Source organism: Euphorbia lathyris, chromosome 4 (assembly GCF_963576675.1).
Source record: "Euphorbia lathyris chromosome 4, ddEupLath1.1, whole genome shotgun sequence".
Taxonomy (NCBI): Eukaryota; Viridiplantae; Streptophyta; class Magnoliopsida; order Malpighiales; family Euphorbiaceae; genus Euphorbia; species Euphorbia lathyris.
In genome coordinates, this window is record NC_088913.1 from 68,388,686 (window position 1) to 68,402,135 (window position 13,450).

At 39.7% G+C, this 13,450-nt stretch overlaps 1 long non-coding RNA gene and 1 pseudogene across 1 annotated transcript; one reads left to right on the forward strand and one right to left on the reverse strand.

Moving 5' to 3' along the window:
* The first annotated feature begins 1,248 nt into the window (after nt 1–1,248).
* On the forward strand, nt 1,249–8,047 carry LOC136227218 (uncharacterized; annotated as a pseudogene).
* A 2,264-nt stretch (nt 8,048–10,311) lies between these two features.
* On the reverse strand, nt 10,312–12,758 carry LOC136227854 (uncharacterized). The gene is made up of 4 exons (XR_010688297.1): nt 12,501–12,758; nt 12,270–12,341; nt 11,367–11,503; nt 10,312–10,637 (listed from the first exon to the last, which is right to left on the reverse strand). It is a non-coding gene; the product is annotated as an uncharacterized lncRNA (long non-coding RNA).
* Nucleotides 12,759–13,450: the final 692 nt, after the last annotated feature.

Genomic DNA, 13,450 nt, shown 5'->3' on the forward strand with positions numbered 1-13,450 from the left:
GCAGATTTGAAGGATGTACACAACTTTTATGCATATGGGCCCTGAGTCACTTGCACTGTCCTGAACGCTTTAATTTCCCAAGGGTGATATACAACAAAGCGTACGATCCGGCAAAAAACTACATCAATGACTTTGTAAAAGTGGGTTGGCCCAAAACTGGACCTTCTAAGAGAAATTGGCTAAGGTTCCTAGAGCGACTCGGAGAAAACCAAATACAATGGGTGGCTAAATGGAACATCAAAGAAGAAGCTATCTTTAGATGCTGCGACTACTTATGGGTGCCACTCCTCGGACCATGGGGTGGGATTAGTTATGCGCCTCGTATGGTGCGTAGACAGTTCGGAGCACGACAATTTGTACCTGTGACCGCCGGGTTAGGGCAGTCCAACTTCTCTTATGAAGAACCTGGTGCAAAAAACAAGGTACAAGCCATACTCGTGGCTTGGGGGAAAATAAGGAAAGTTGATCGTTTTCAACTCAGAACTATAGCAAGCGATGGTCATCGGAGCTGGGTTCAGAGCCGGGAAAGGAGGTTCACTGTCTTGGAAGGATCTGAAGAACTTATGGACTTAGATATCCCGATAAATCCAGCCCAGGAGATCGAAATCGGCCGCCTACAAAGGAGGATCCTTGAATTGGAAGTTGAGAATCAGTGGATAAAAGAGGAAAGGAACAGTATTTCTGACGAGTACCGACACTATCTCGACACCACATCGGTAAAAATCGAGGATTATGACAACAAGATCCGTGAGTTGCAAGATCATAACTATTTATACCAGCAAGAGGGGAAAGTAAGAGACGAACAGATCATTCGAGCCACAAATATCTTCAGAACAATAGCGGCTAGAGCAGGAAGCATATCACGTGAATTGGCCGGTATACAAGTAGGACTAGTGGTTTCCAATGCTCAGGGGGCAGAATTGTATGGACGCTTGAATGACCTCATCGAGGAGATGGCGCACTATGGTGAATTTAACTGAAGGATGAGATTGTTGTCAAATGTTGTTGTTTATGTTTTAATTTGATAGTTTGTATGAAAGAAGTTTTAATTAATGGAATTGTGTTTCGTTTCAGCATCGCATCACTTCTCATGCATTTTTTTTTTCTTTTCTTCTAAAAAAAATCTTTTAAAATAAAACTTTTAAAATAAACTTTTTTTTTTGAAAAAAACAGACCCCTGGAAGTATAGTCTCGTGTACAAAATTCTTCCTGGCTTACCGCTACCAAACGCGATCAAAGACTAGGATTATGGATGACCGATCGAATGAAGAGCTTCGACGGGAGGTAGATGCAATGAAAGGACAACTAGCAGGGATTCAAGAACTGAAGGAGCAAATGGCCATACTGATGAGGTTGCTTAAGGACAAGGGTCCGGCCGCAGGAGGACCTGAAACTTCTAACCCTGAAGGACATAAGGACGATGCAGAGGGGGAAGGGTCTGGAAACAATAACACAAATCTCCAGAAAGACAATATTGAAATTGTAGTGCCAGACTTTGATAAGGTGAAAGCAGGCAATGAAAGATTGGAATCGCTCGAGGAAAGATTGAGGAGCATTGAGGGGAGCCACGAGGTCATAGACGCGAGATCCCTATGCCTAATTCCCGATATTGTAATACCCTACAAGTTTAAAACCCCGGACTTTGAGAAGTTTACCGGGACAACCTGTCCAAAAGAGCACTTAACCATGTACTGCAGCAAGATGGCATCTTACTCAAGCAACGACAAGTTGCTGATCCATGTCTTCCAAGAAAGTTTGCAAGTAGCGGCTTTGAGATGGTATATGCAACTCGAGAAGATCCACATCCGGAGTTGGAGAAATTTAACCGATGCCTTCATCAAACAATACAGGCATAATGTGGACTTAGCTCCTACTAGGGAGGATTTGAGGATGACCGAAAAGAAAAGGGACCAAACTTTTCGAGAGTACACCATCATGTGGAGAGACCGGGCGGCTCAGGTAAAATCTCTCCTAACAGAGACAGAAATGATCAGTATCTTCCTGGAAACCCTCAAATCCCCATACTATGGGATTTTGATTGCCCACAGTGCGACACGTTTCTCTGATTTTGTCGTGGCCGGAGAGAGAGTAGAAATAGCCATCAATAGTGGGAAATTGGATGGAGCATCTTCAGATAAGTCCATTATGAAGAAAAATGGAAATGGATTCAAAAAAGAGGCTCACATGGTGGAGCGTTCTTATGAAGTGCCTACTTATGGGATGACTTTACCTCGGGATAACTATGTAGCAAACATCCCCCAAGGAAACACCTTTGGAAATCAAAGAACCAGGGGGCGAACGAGAGAATGGGAGCCTATAGAGCCGATTCCCATCACTTATGCGGAGCTGTTCCCGTAGCTATTGCAAAATAGACAGGTATCGATTACGCCAACGGTTCCTGTGACCCCGCCATATCCGAAATGGTATGATGCAAACGCCAAATGTGAATACCACGCTGGGGCTGTAGGACATTCCATCGAGGACTGCATCGCATTCAAGAGGAAAGTCCAGTCTCTTGTAAAGGCAGGTTGGTTGAAATTCAATCAGACTAATCAAAAGCCAGATGTTAAGAACAACCCTTTGCCTAGCCATGGGAACACTAATATTAACGCCATTTGGGATGAGGATTGGTGTGAGTATAGGACTGAGGCGCATAACATCGTTATGCCAATGGAGCAGGTATATCAAGCCATGTGTGAGACAGGTTTAATTATAGAAATGAGGGATGCAAGAAGTGCTACTTGTTGGTATCACGAATGGGACGTTGACCACTCGATTCAGAAATGCGAGCTATTTAGGAAAAAGGTCCAAGAATGTATGAACTCAGGAATTCTGTCTTTCGGAAGAAGGAATGAAGGTATGCATTTGATAAATATGTTACGTGGGGATGAATTGATGAAGCCAACTCAACTAGTTATCGATTGGGTCCCAAAAGATCCGGTGAAGTCGGATGACCTCGGGGTGTCCTTTGTAAAACTAGAAGTCCAAGTCCCTTCTCCTTTCCCCTACGAGAATGACAAAGCTGTGCCGTGGATATACGGTAATAAAGTAATACCTCAGTCATGTAATAGCGCTCAAACCAGGGAAGACGTCGCTGGAATGTCAAGAATGACCAGAAGCGGCCGTTGCTTCTCTTCTGAAGAAATTGCCAAGAAACGCCAAGAAGAAGTCGACAGGCGAAGGAAAGGGAAGGCCAAAGAAGGTGAAGTTCACTTTGAGGAAGAATTTGATACACCTCCAGTAAGAAACACCGTCCCTGACCATGACACGTTGGAATTTTTGAGAATTGTGAAACAAAGTGAGTACCGGGTGATTGAACAGTTAAATCAAATCCCGATGAAGATATCATTACTAACACTAGTCTTGACCTCGGAATCTCATCGAAATGCGCTTCTTAAGGTGTTAAACCGGGCATATGTCAGTCATGACATATCTGTAGAGAATGTGGATAACATTGTCGGCAATATAGTTGCAGCAAATTGCTTGACTTTTACGGAAGATGAGTTGCCCTGTGAAGGAACGGGCCATAGCAAAGCTCTGCATATAATCGTCAAATGCAAGGAGTTCTCGGTGGCAAAAGTATTGGTTGATAATGGTTCGGCTTTGAATATACTACCGAGGAAAACACTAGCCAAGCTGCCTATTGATAGCTCCTACATACGCCCTAGTCGCATATTCGTGAAAGCCTTTGATAGTACCCGAAGGGAGGTAATAGGAGACATCGATTTGCCCATACAGATCGGACCGACCATTTTCAATATCACTTTCCAAGTGATGGATATTCACCCGGCATACAGCATGTTGCTGGGGAGACTATGGATCCATTCTGCTGGAGCGGTTCCCTCATCTCTACACCAGAAGATAAAGTTCGTTGTGGACAATCAGCTAGTGGAGGTGTCCGGAGAAGAAGATTTGCTAATCAGCCAGTGTTCGTCATTTCCTTACATAGAAGAAGAGGAGGATGTCATCGAGAGCTCCTTTCAGGTATTCGAGGCAGTAAATGTGGTATACACAGCAAAAGGACCCAAATATTTTGAGCCTCGCTTCTCACCTGCTTCCATCATGGTCACCAAAGAAATGACTCGGGGGCAAGTTGTGGGGCAACAACCAGTCAAAATGGGAGAAGTTATAGATGTTAAGGGGAATCGCTTCCGAGAGGGTTTAGGATATGAACTCACTCCAGAAGACATGAGGAAGTTCTATGCTCGCATGAAGGAGAAGCGCATAGCCAAGATTGAGGGTAAGCTGGTGCGAGACATGCCCCTCGACATCCCACACATTAGTGTCACCTTCACAAAGGCAGGGACATACACGCCCACAATCGCAGCAATCTTGGAGAGGAATGAAGCTGAAAATGATCAAGATTGGGTTTTTGACTGCCAGGAAGAGTTAAAGAATTGGAATGTTCACGAGTTTCCCATTTCGATGTAATAATTTTGTGTGAAATCTTTAAATTATGCCTAAGATTTAAAGATAATAAATAAAAGGCAATGTTTTCGTTGATGTTGATCAATAAAAAGCGCATTTTTAATCCACCTTTCTTGTGTCATCCTTCCCTCCATTGCTTATTGCTTTTTCCTTTTTCCTTTATGAATGTTTGTTCAGGGACGATCATAAAATTGACATGATTGATGATCATAAACCTACGCATAATTTTGATTGTCCAGTATATGAGGTCGAATCTGATGAAGAATTTGAAGAAGAAGTCCCTATTGAAATCGAGAGAATGCTAGAACGACAGGAAATGAGTATGGAACCACAGACAGACAATATCGAGATAGTAAACCTGGGTACAGATGATAAGCCACAAGAGACCAAAGTAAATGGATCCTTAGATGCAGAAACCAAAGGAAGACTAATTGCTTTGCTAAGAGAGTATAAGGATGTGTTCGCTTGGTCTTATGAAGACATGTCCGGGTTAAATACAGATATTGTAGTGCATAAGCTCCCGCTTAGGCCAGAATCTAGACCTGTCAAGCAGAAGTTAAGGAGAATGAAGCCAGAAACTCTCCTTAAAGTAAAAGAAGAAGTTCAGAAGCAATTTAACGCTGGTTTCCTAGCTGTGTCAAATTATCCAGATTGGGTTGCAAACATAGTCCCAGTCCCGAAGAAGGATGGAAAAGTTAGAATGTGCGTGGATTATAGGGATTTAAACAGAGCAACTCCAAAGGATAACTTTCCCTTACCACATATAGACGTGTTGGTGGACAACACTGCAGGGTTTCACATGTTATCCTTGATGGATGGATTTTCGGGGTATAATCAGATATTGATGGATTTGCTAGACCGTGAAAAGACAACCTTCATAACCTATTGGGGAACCTTCTGTTATAAAGTGATGCCTTTTGGACTTAAGAATGCTGGAGCCACCTATCAAAGGGCCATGGTGACATTGTTCCATGACATGATGCACAAAGAAATGGAGATTTACGTGGACGATATGGTCGCCAAGTCCAGGGAAAATGAAGATCACGTGGAAATACTAAGGAAAGTCTTCCAAAGGCTGCGAAAGTACAGTATTCGGCTGAACCCCAATAAATGTGTGTTCGGGGTAACATCGGGAAAGTTGTTAGGATTTATTGTTAGTCGGAGGGGCATTGAAGCAGATCCTACAAAGATCAAGGCAATCTCGGAGATGCCTCCGCCGAAGACAAAGAAAGAGGTTATGGGCTTTTTAGGAAGGCTTAACTATATTGCCCGTTTTATTGCTCAAATGACGATGAAATGTGAACCCATCTTCAAGTTACTCCGAAAGAACAATCCAGGAAAATGGGATTTAGAATGTCAAACAGCTTTTGATAAAATCAAAGAATACTTACAGAATGCACCAGTGTTGCACCCACCAAATCCGGAAAAGCCATTACTATTATATCTAACGGTGCACGAGAACTCAATGGGGGCATTCTTGGCACAAAAAGATGAATCTGAGAAGAAGGAGCGTGCCATCTATTATATCAGCAAGAAGTTCACAGATTGTGAAACCCGGTATTCTCCGTTAGAGAAGACTTGCGCAGCGTTAGTATGGGCAGCACATAGATTGAGACATTATATGTTGAACAATACTACTCATTTGATCTCCCCTATGGATCCAATCAAATTCATCTTTGAGAAGCCGGCACTGACAGGAAAAATCGCAAGGTGGCAAGTGTTGTTGGCAGAATATGACATAATTTACGTGCCTCAAAAGGTGATCAAAGGGGCCGCAATATCTAGTTTTTTAGCGGATAATCCGGTGGAACATGGTACCCCATTGGATGCTTCTCTCCCAGATGAGGAAGTCTTTACTGTGGCAGACACAAAAGAAGATGGTACTACTTAATGGGTCATGAGGTTCGATGGATCTTCAAATGCCCTAGGTCATGGTGTAGGCATGGTGCTAATCTCCCCAAAAGGAAAGCATTTTCCGATTACCGCCAGACTTTGTTTCCAATGCACAAACAACATAGCTGAGTATGAAGCATGTGCTTTAGGCATTCAAGCAGCTTTGGAGATGAATATCCGCAAGCTAAAGGTCTATAGGGATTCCGCTTTGGTGATCAATCAACTAAATAGGGAGTGGGAAACCCGGGATGCCAAACTAATCCCGTATCAAGAACACATCTTAGAAATGGCTGAAGGATTCCACGACATTCACTTTGAACATGTGTGCCGATTAGAAAACCAAATGGCAGATGCTTTGGCAACGCTAGCTGCGGCATTCGAGCTAGAAAAATGCAAAGACTTCCCAACAATAGAGATTGAACTCAGGAGATCTCAGGCTTACTGTGGGAACATAGAAAAAGAGACTGATGAGAAGCCGTGGTATTACGATATTAAGAAATATATCCAATACCAAGCGTACCCTTTGGAAGCCTCAGAAATAGATAAGCGGACAATACGATGATTGGCCACAAATTTCTTCCTTAGCGGAGACGTTCTTTACAAGAGAAGTCCTGACACGACACTAATAAGATGTGTTGATCATGCACAAAGCAAGCGACTAATAGAAGAAGTACATGTGGGCTTTTGTGGTACTCATCTAGGAGGACATGCCTTGTCAAGGAAAATTCTTAGGATGGGATATTATTGGTCCACCATGGAATCGGACTGCATCAAGTACGTTCAGAGATGTCACAAGTGTCAAATATACGCAGATAATATAAATGCTCCGACCACACCATTACATGTGATGGTGGCTCCATGGCCCTTCGCAATGTGGGGGTTAGATGTTATTGGATCTATCGAACCAAAAGCATCAAATGGTCATCGCTTCATCCTTGTAGCCATCGATTACTTCACGAAATGGGTAGAAGCAGCCTCATACACCAATGTAACCACTGCAGTTGTAAAGAAGTTCATCAAGAATAACATCATATGCCGGTATGGGTTACCAGAACGGATCATCACGGATAATGCCAAGAACTTCAATAACAAAGCCATGGAGGAGATGTGCGCTCAGTTCAAGATTAAACATCATAACTTGAGCCCGTACCGTCCAAAGATGAATGGCGCCGTAGAAGCAGCTAATAAAAATATCAAGAAAATAGTGCAAAAAATGGCGCTCACTTACAAAGACTGGCACGAAATGTTACCATTCGCTTTACATGGGTATCGAACTACTATGAGGACATCAAGTGGAGCTACACCATACTCTTTGGTCTATGGGATGGAAGTCGTTGTACCTGTTGAAGTAGAAATTCCTTCGCTACGAATCATGTTGGAGTCAGGGCTCGATGAGTCGGAATGGGTTCAGAGAAGATATGATCAGTTGAACTTTATCGAAGAAAAAAGGTTGGCTGCAATCTGTCACGGGCAGTTATACCAGAGAAGACTGATAAGGTCGTATGGCAAGAAAGTAAGAGCCAAAAACTTTCAAGAGGGGGATCTCGTCCTGAAGAAGATTTTCCTGAGGCATCAAGACCCACGAGGAAAATGGACTCCGAAGTACGAAGGACCATATGTGGTGAAGAGAGCATTCTCAGGAGGAGCCTTAGTCCTCACCAACATGGATGGGGAAGAGCTTGAAAATCCCATAAACTCAGATGCTGTTAAGAGATATTATGCGTAGATTATGACTTTCATGTATGTCAAGATTGTAATCTTTTCTGAATAAATAAAATGTGCGTCTGACCCTTGTCCATACCTCCTTTCGCACTTTCCTTTTGCAAATTTTCCTTTCATCTACATGCGCTTAAGAAAACTTCACTGGAAATAAATAAACTGTTGAATCATAAAATACATTGAAATGGGGTCTCATTCTAGTTTTTTTTTTTTTTTTAAAGAGAAAAAGAAAAATAGTATCAAAATGAAAAGCCTGCTAGATTGAAAACCTGTGAGGGCAATCTAGGCAAAAGTTAAGGCATACAAGAATGAAAAGCCTGCTAGGTTGAAAACCCGTAAGGGCGATCTAGGCAAAAGTTAAGGCAAGCAAAATGAAGGGCCTGCTAAGTTGAAAACCCATAAGGGCGGCTTAGGCAAAAGTTAAGGCAAGCAAAATAAAAAGTCTGCTAGGTTGAAAACCCGTAAGGGCAACTTAGGCAAAAGTGGGGCAAAGAAAATAAAGAGCCTGCTAGGTTGAAAACAAGTTGACAGCTTCCCCAACCACTTTCCGGACATCTTCAGTTTACCTCGATCCCAAGAGTCTCGATCTAAAACAGCGATGTTCGGGAGCAACATATTAGTACACGAGACGATGCCAGCCAAGGGGCAAAATAATTAAAAATAAAAGAACATATATAAAATAAAAAAAGGGCGATGAATTTTGTTTTTCCAAAATTCCGAACAATGATCTTGATAAAAAGAACTTTTTCATGCATTTAAACATGTGCATCAATACATTTCATCCTGCATAGCCACCGAGTTATTTTGCAGGAATGCAGTAAGAGCTTGATGAACGATCAGCAATATCGTCCCAGCAAACTTTGAAAAAAATCAAAAGCAAATGTAAATAATGGATAGAGAACGTCCGTAATCACATCATCAATAACAGAAAAATAACCACTTCAAATAACATCATCGTGGACTAAAAAGTCCACCACATCAGTTCATTCAAGTCGCGGGGAGCCGCTATAAAAGCTCATATCCCAGTCGCGGGGAGCCGCTATAAAAGCTCATTCAAAGTCGCGGGGAGCTGCTATAAAAGCTCATATCGGTTGCGGGGAGCCGCTCTAAAAGCTCACACACAAGTTGCGGGGAGCCGCTCTAAATACTCCATATTGGTTGTGGGGAGACGCTCTAAATACTCACACACAAGTTGCGGGGAGCCGCTCTAAAATACTCCATATCGGTTGCGGGGAGCCGCTCTAAAAGCTCATACACAAGTTGCGGGGAGCCGATCTAAATACTCTATATCGGTTGCGGGGATCCGCTCTAAAAGCTCACACACAAGTTGTGGGGAGCCGCTCTAAATACTCCATATCAGTTGCGGGGAGCCGCTCTAAACACTCACACACAAGTTGCGGGGAGCCGCTATAAACACTCATACATCGGTTGCGGGGAGCCGCTCTGAAAACTCACACATATCGGTTGCGGGGAGCCGCTCTAAACACTCACATATAGGTTGCGGGGAGCCGCTCTAAACACTCACAAACCAAAATCAAATCAACACGACTCAAGTCAGATCAACACAGATTGATCCAAACATTCAGGGAGTTTTACTAAACCTTTCATTGTTTCTAAGTTTTTATTTTTTCGCTCAATAAAATGCAAAAATGGCTATCTATGTGTACTTTGTATACTGCATTTCCAATGCAGATATACAAAGGGGGGCAGGTGTAGATACCCATTTTTGTCCGGGACATTTTTAAAAAAAAAAAACTTTAACTGATTATATTTGGAATTCTAACAAATTCGTGAATTATATTAGAAATGCAAACTTTCTATTACGAGTATAATTTATTAAGAAAAATTATATTTTATACCAATTTTTTATATCTCGATATAATTATCAAATTATATTAGAGATGTGATTTATTGGAATAGAACTATTTTTCAGTCATAAATTATATTTGAAATATAATTGGTTGTATTCTAAATATGATTTTTGGAATGGTTATATTTCAAATTTATTAGTTAATTTCAACTTGTATCTTTTTTGTTAGATTAATTTTCCAACTTTAATTCATTAGTTGTGAAATTATATTGAAAATCCCTATAATCTAAATACAAAGCTATGACAAATTCAATTTTTAAAAGTTATCCATAATTACTTTTAAAATGATTTTGGTTCATAAATTATATTTAGAATATAATTTCCAAAATTAGCTTACAACAAATGAATTAATAAACTGAAAATACACTGGAATAAAAATAAAATAAAGGCACTATCAAAAATAAGATAAAGTGCTATTATTATTATTATTAAGAAAAATAAATTCTACATTTACAAAAACTAATTTCGATGTTCTACAGCCAATACATACACAAAGTACAGCCAAAACAATCTTCTATCCAAAAAATTCAAACAAGAAAGGACAAACTCTCCATCTTGAAGATAGTCCCTGCATCCTGAACCATCTTGAAAACAGCCATTCTGAAACAAAGGACAAATGCATTACTTAGCTTGAGTCCAAAGAGAGAAGGAAGACAGATCTGTGCTTGACTTGAATCCAAAAGAAGAAGGAGCCAAAGTTGAGCAGCCTGCACCTTGAAACCAGCCACTGCAAAATGCAGAAGATAAGACAATTCATCACAAAAGGGACAACATCTTTCTCAATCCCAGGATGTTTTGGACCTCTATAAATAGAGGGGTTGAGCACTTGAAACAGGGGGGCAGCAAGAATATTAGACCAAAAGAGGCAAAAAAGGAAGCAAAAATCAGCAAGAAAAGAGCAAGAAAAAACAGAAAAAAAGCAAGAAAATGAGAGGCAAAATCTAATAGGCTTGTAATAGAGAGGGTTCTACATTTTAGAGAGTTGATTTGAATTGTACTTTCTTTCAAGAATCAAACCTTCTGTACTGAGGGTTCTTTGCTGTAAAAATCTATCTGTAATCAAGGAGCATTCTAACTAAGGATCTCCAGGCTCAAAGTCAAACCTACTTTGTAAGGTTGGTAATACAATACAGTTTTCTATTGCAAGTTTAAGTCCCTGTCTTTTAGTTTCAGTACATGTCGAATGTTTAAGTTTACTATCCTGATTCTTATTTAAAAGCTTTATTATTTGCACATTGTTTAATTTAAAGCTTTAATAGCCCCTATCCATTTATTTGTTCTGAGTTCTAGTAAGGTCTTAAGCCCTCATAGGATTAGAAAGAATGTAGCCTTTTCTTATCTTTCAATATTGGTGAAAAATGTGATCTACTAATTAAGGACTCCCCCATTTAAGGTTCCAACCAGCAAGAATACCAAGTAGTAGCACAAATTGTAAGAGAAAACCCACTGTATATACCTGTTTAGAAAGATAGAACCCAAATTTGATAAGAATCCTTCAACCTCAGCCCCTTCAACCTCAACAATGCCCTTTCCAGCTGAATAAATTTCAACCAAAAGATAGTTAAAATGCCCAATCCATAGTCATGAAGGACCCTGAAAAAACACAATGAACCAAAGAATTCTAATCATGTACATATACCCCTAAGAAAACAAACATCTAAACCAGAAAAGATGCAGTAGGGTAAAAATAAAGGAGACCTTTTAATACAAGTGTTTAGTATATCCTGAAGTGACCAGATGGTTACTTGAGGGGCGTATCTGGAGATGGAGCTGTGTAGCTCTTTCTCCCTAACATACAGAAACCTTATACTTTCCTTAAAGATAGCATTTACGTTTTGAAATAAACAACCAAATAGCAAAATAGTTGACACAAAACAATGAGAAATAAATAAAATAAAATGAAATCAAAACCTTTTTATATGTATCAGGTCCATAGAAAATAAAACAGAGGCATAATGGAACTTGTTTGGACTTTTGATTTACTAATCCTTACTTTTTAATGAAGCTGTGAATATATAATGAAAAATGGGTTTCTGGAAATAAAACAAAACATAACGCCAACATAAAATGGGGGATAAAAAGAAACACAGCAAACAAAGTTTCAAAAATGGCCAAACTAAAAAGAACCTCTAAAAAGGACCTGAAAATGTCTAAAATTGCAAAAACAACAGAAACTCTTTCAATAATAACATCATTTCTGAAATACGTTGTTAAGGATATCAATCCAACTGAGTTCAGTACCCCCTTTCCTGAGCTCTTTTTACTCTTTTCAGTAAAGTGTATATTGCAACTTCAGTCATAACCCAAGAAAATATAAGCTAGCATTAACTATTAAAATTAGTTAGGCTAGATTGATTACCTTTTTCCTTTTACTCTTGTCCTCATTAGATGTGTCGAGTTTTTCCTTTATCTGTCTGATATAGCAAGTATTCTGAGCTACGAAAAACGAGCAAGGTTTAGAATAGAACGATTATAATCCGGATAAAAGATATTAACTCCAAACATGAGTTAACATCTAACTAAATAAATAAATAAAAAAAATAAGGTTAAAAAAAACAAATAAGGTTTAGTTACAGTGATGAAATCTTACCGGGTTCAGAATCTGTGGTTACCGATCTGATCAGCCGAACCGCCATTTAGCCAGAATCTGTGGTTACCGATCTGATCAGCGGCGGACCGAGGTGAACGATGAAGGGATGGACGGGAAACGATGAAGCAGACTCGGTAAAGAACGGCGGCCGGTCGGATGACCGCTGCTTTCTTCTTTAACGGCAAAAATTTGAGAGAGAAGAGAGAGGAAAAGGAAATGGAGGCGGTGAATGGGTTGGAATGCAACCCTAATCCGTAATGTGAGGTTCTTACCTCATTTCTTTTTATTATTACAAATTGAACCCCCAATTATTCAATCTGATGCACACTGACCCAATCTTTAAAATTGGATTCAATTATGCCCCTTCCCTATCACAATTGTCATCCTTTTACTTATCTAAGCTTTAATTTAATCCATTTCCTTTAATAATGGATAAATAATTTAGTTAGTTAGTTTATAATTCATATCAGATTATTTTAATTCAAGCATTTAGGTTAATTAGCTAATTATTTCTACTTTTGGTGCAATTTAGTCATTGCACTAATTTATCCTTTTATTAAACAACTATCTCGATCACTGAATAGTGGTCTGTATCTTGATCCCTGAATAGTGATTCGTATAAATAATTAATAAATCGTATATTATTATGTTTTAATAAATATAATAATTTTCCCTTGTCAATCCCATTAAAACTATGTTTTTATCAACAAATATTAATAATATACAACTTCCATTATCAAGCTTTGATTGCTGAATAGCGGTCATATGACGAACATATTACCTCGATCACTGAATAGTGATTCGTATAAATAAATGACAAATAATTGAAACCGATTATTATATTTTAATACATTATTATGTCTTAATATTCGATCGTTGTATAACGATTATATAACGATCATATCATGTTGGTCACTGGATAGTGATCTCGGTAAACATACGACAAAAAC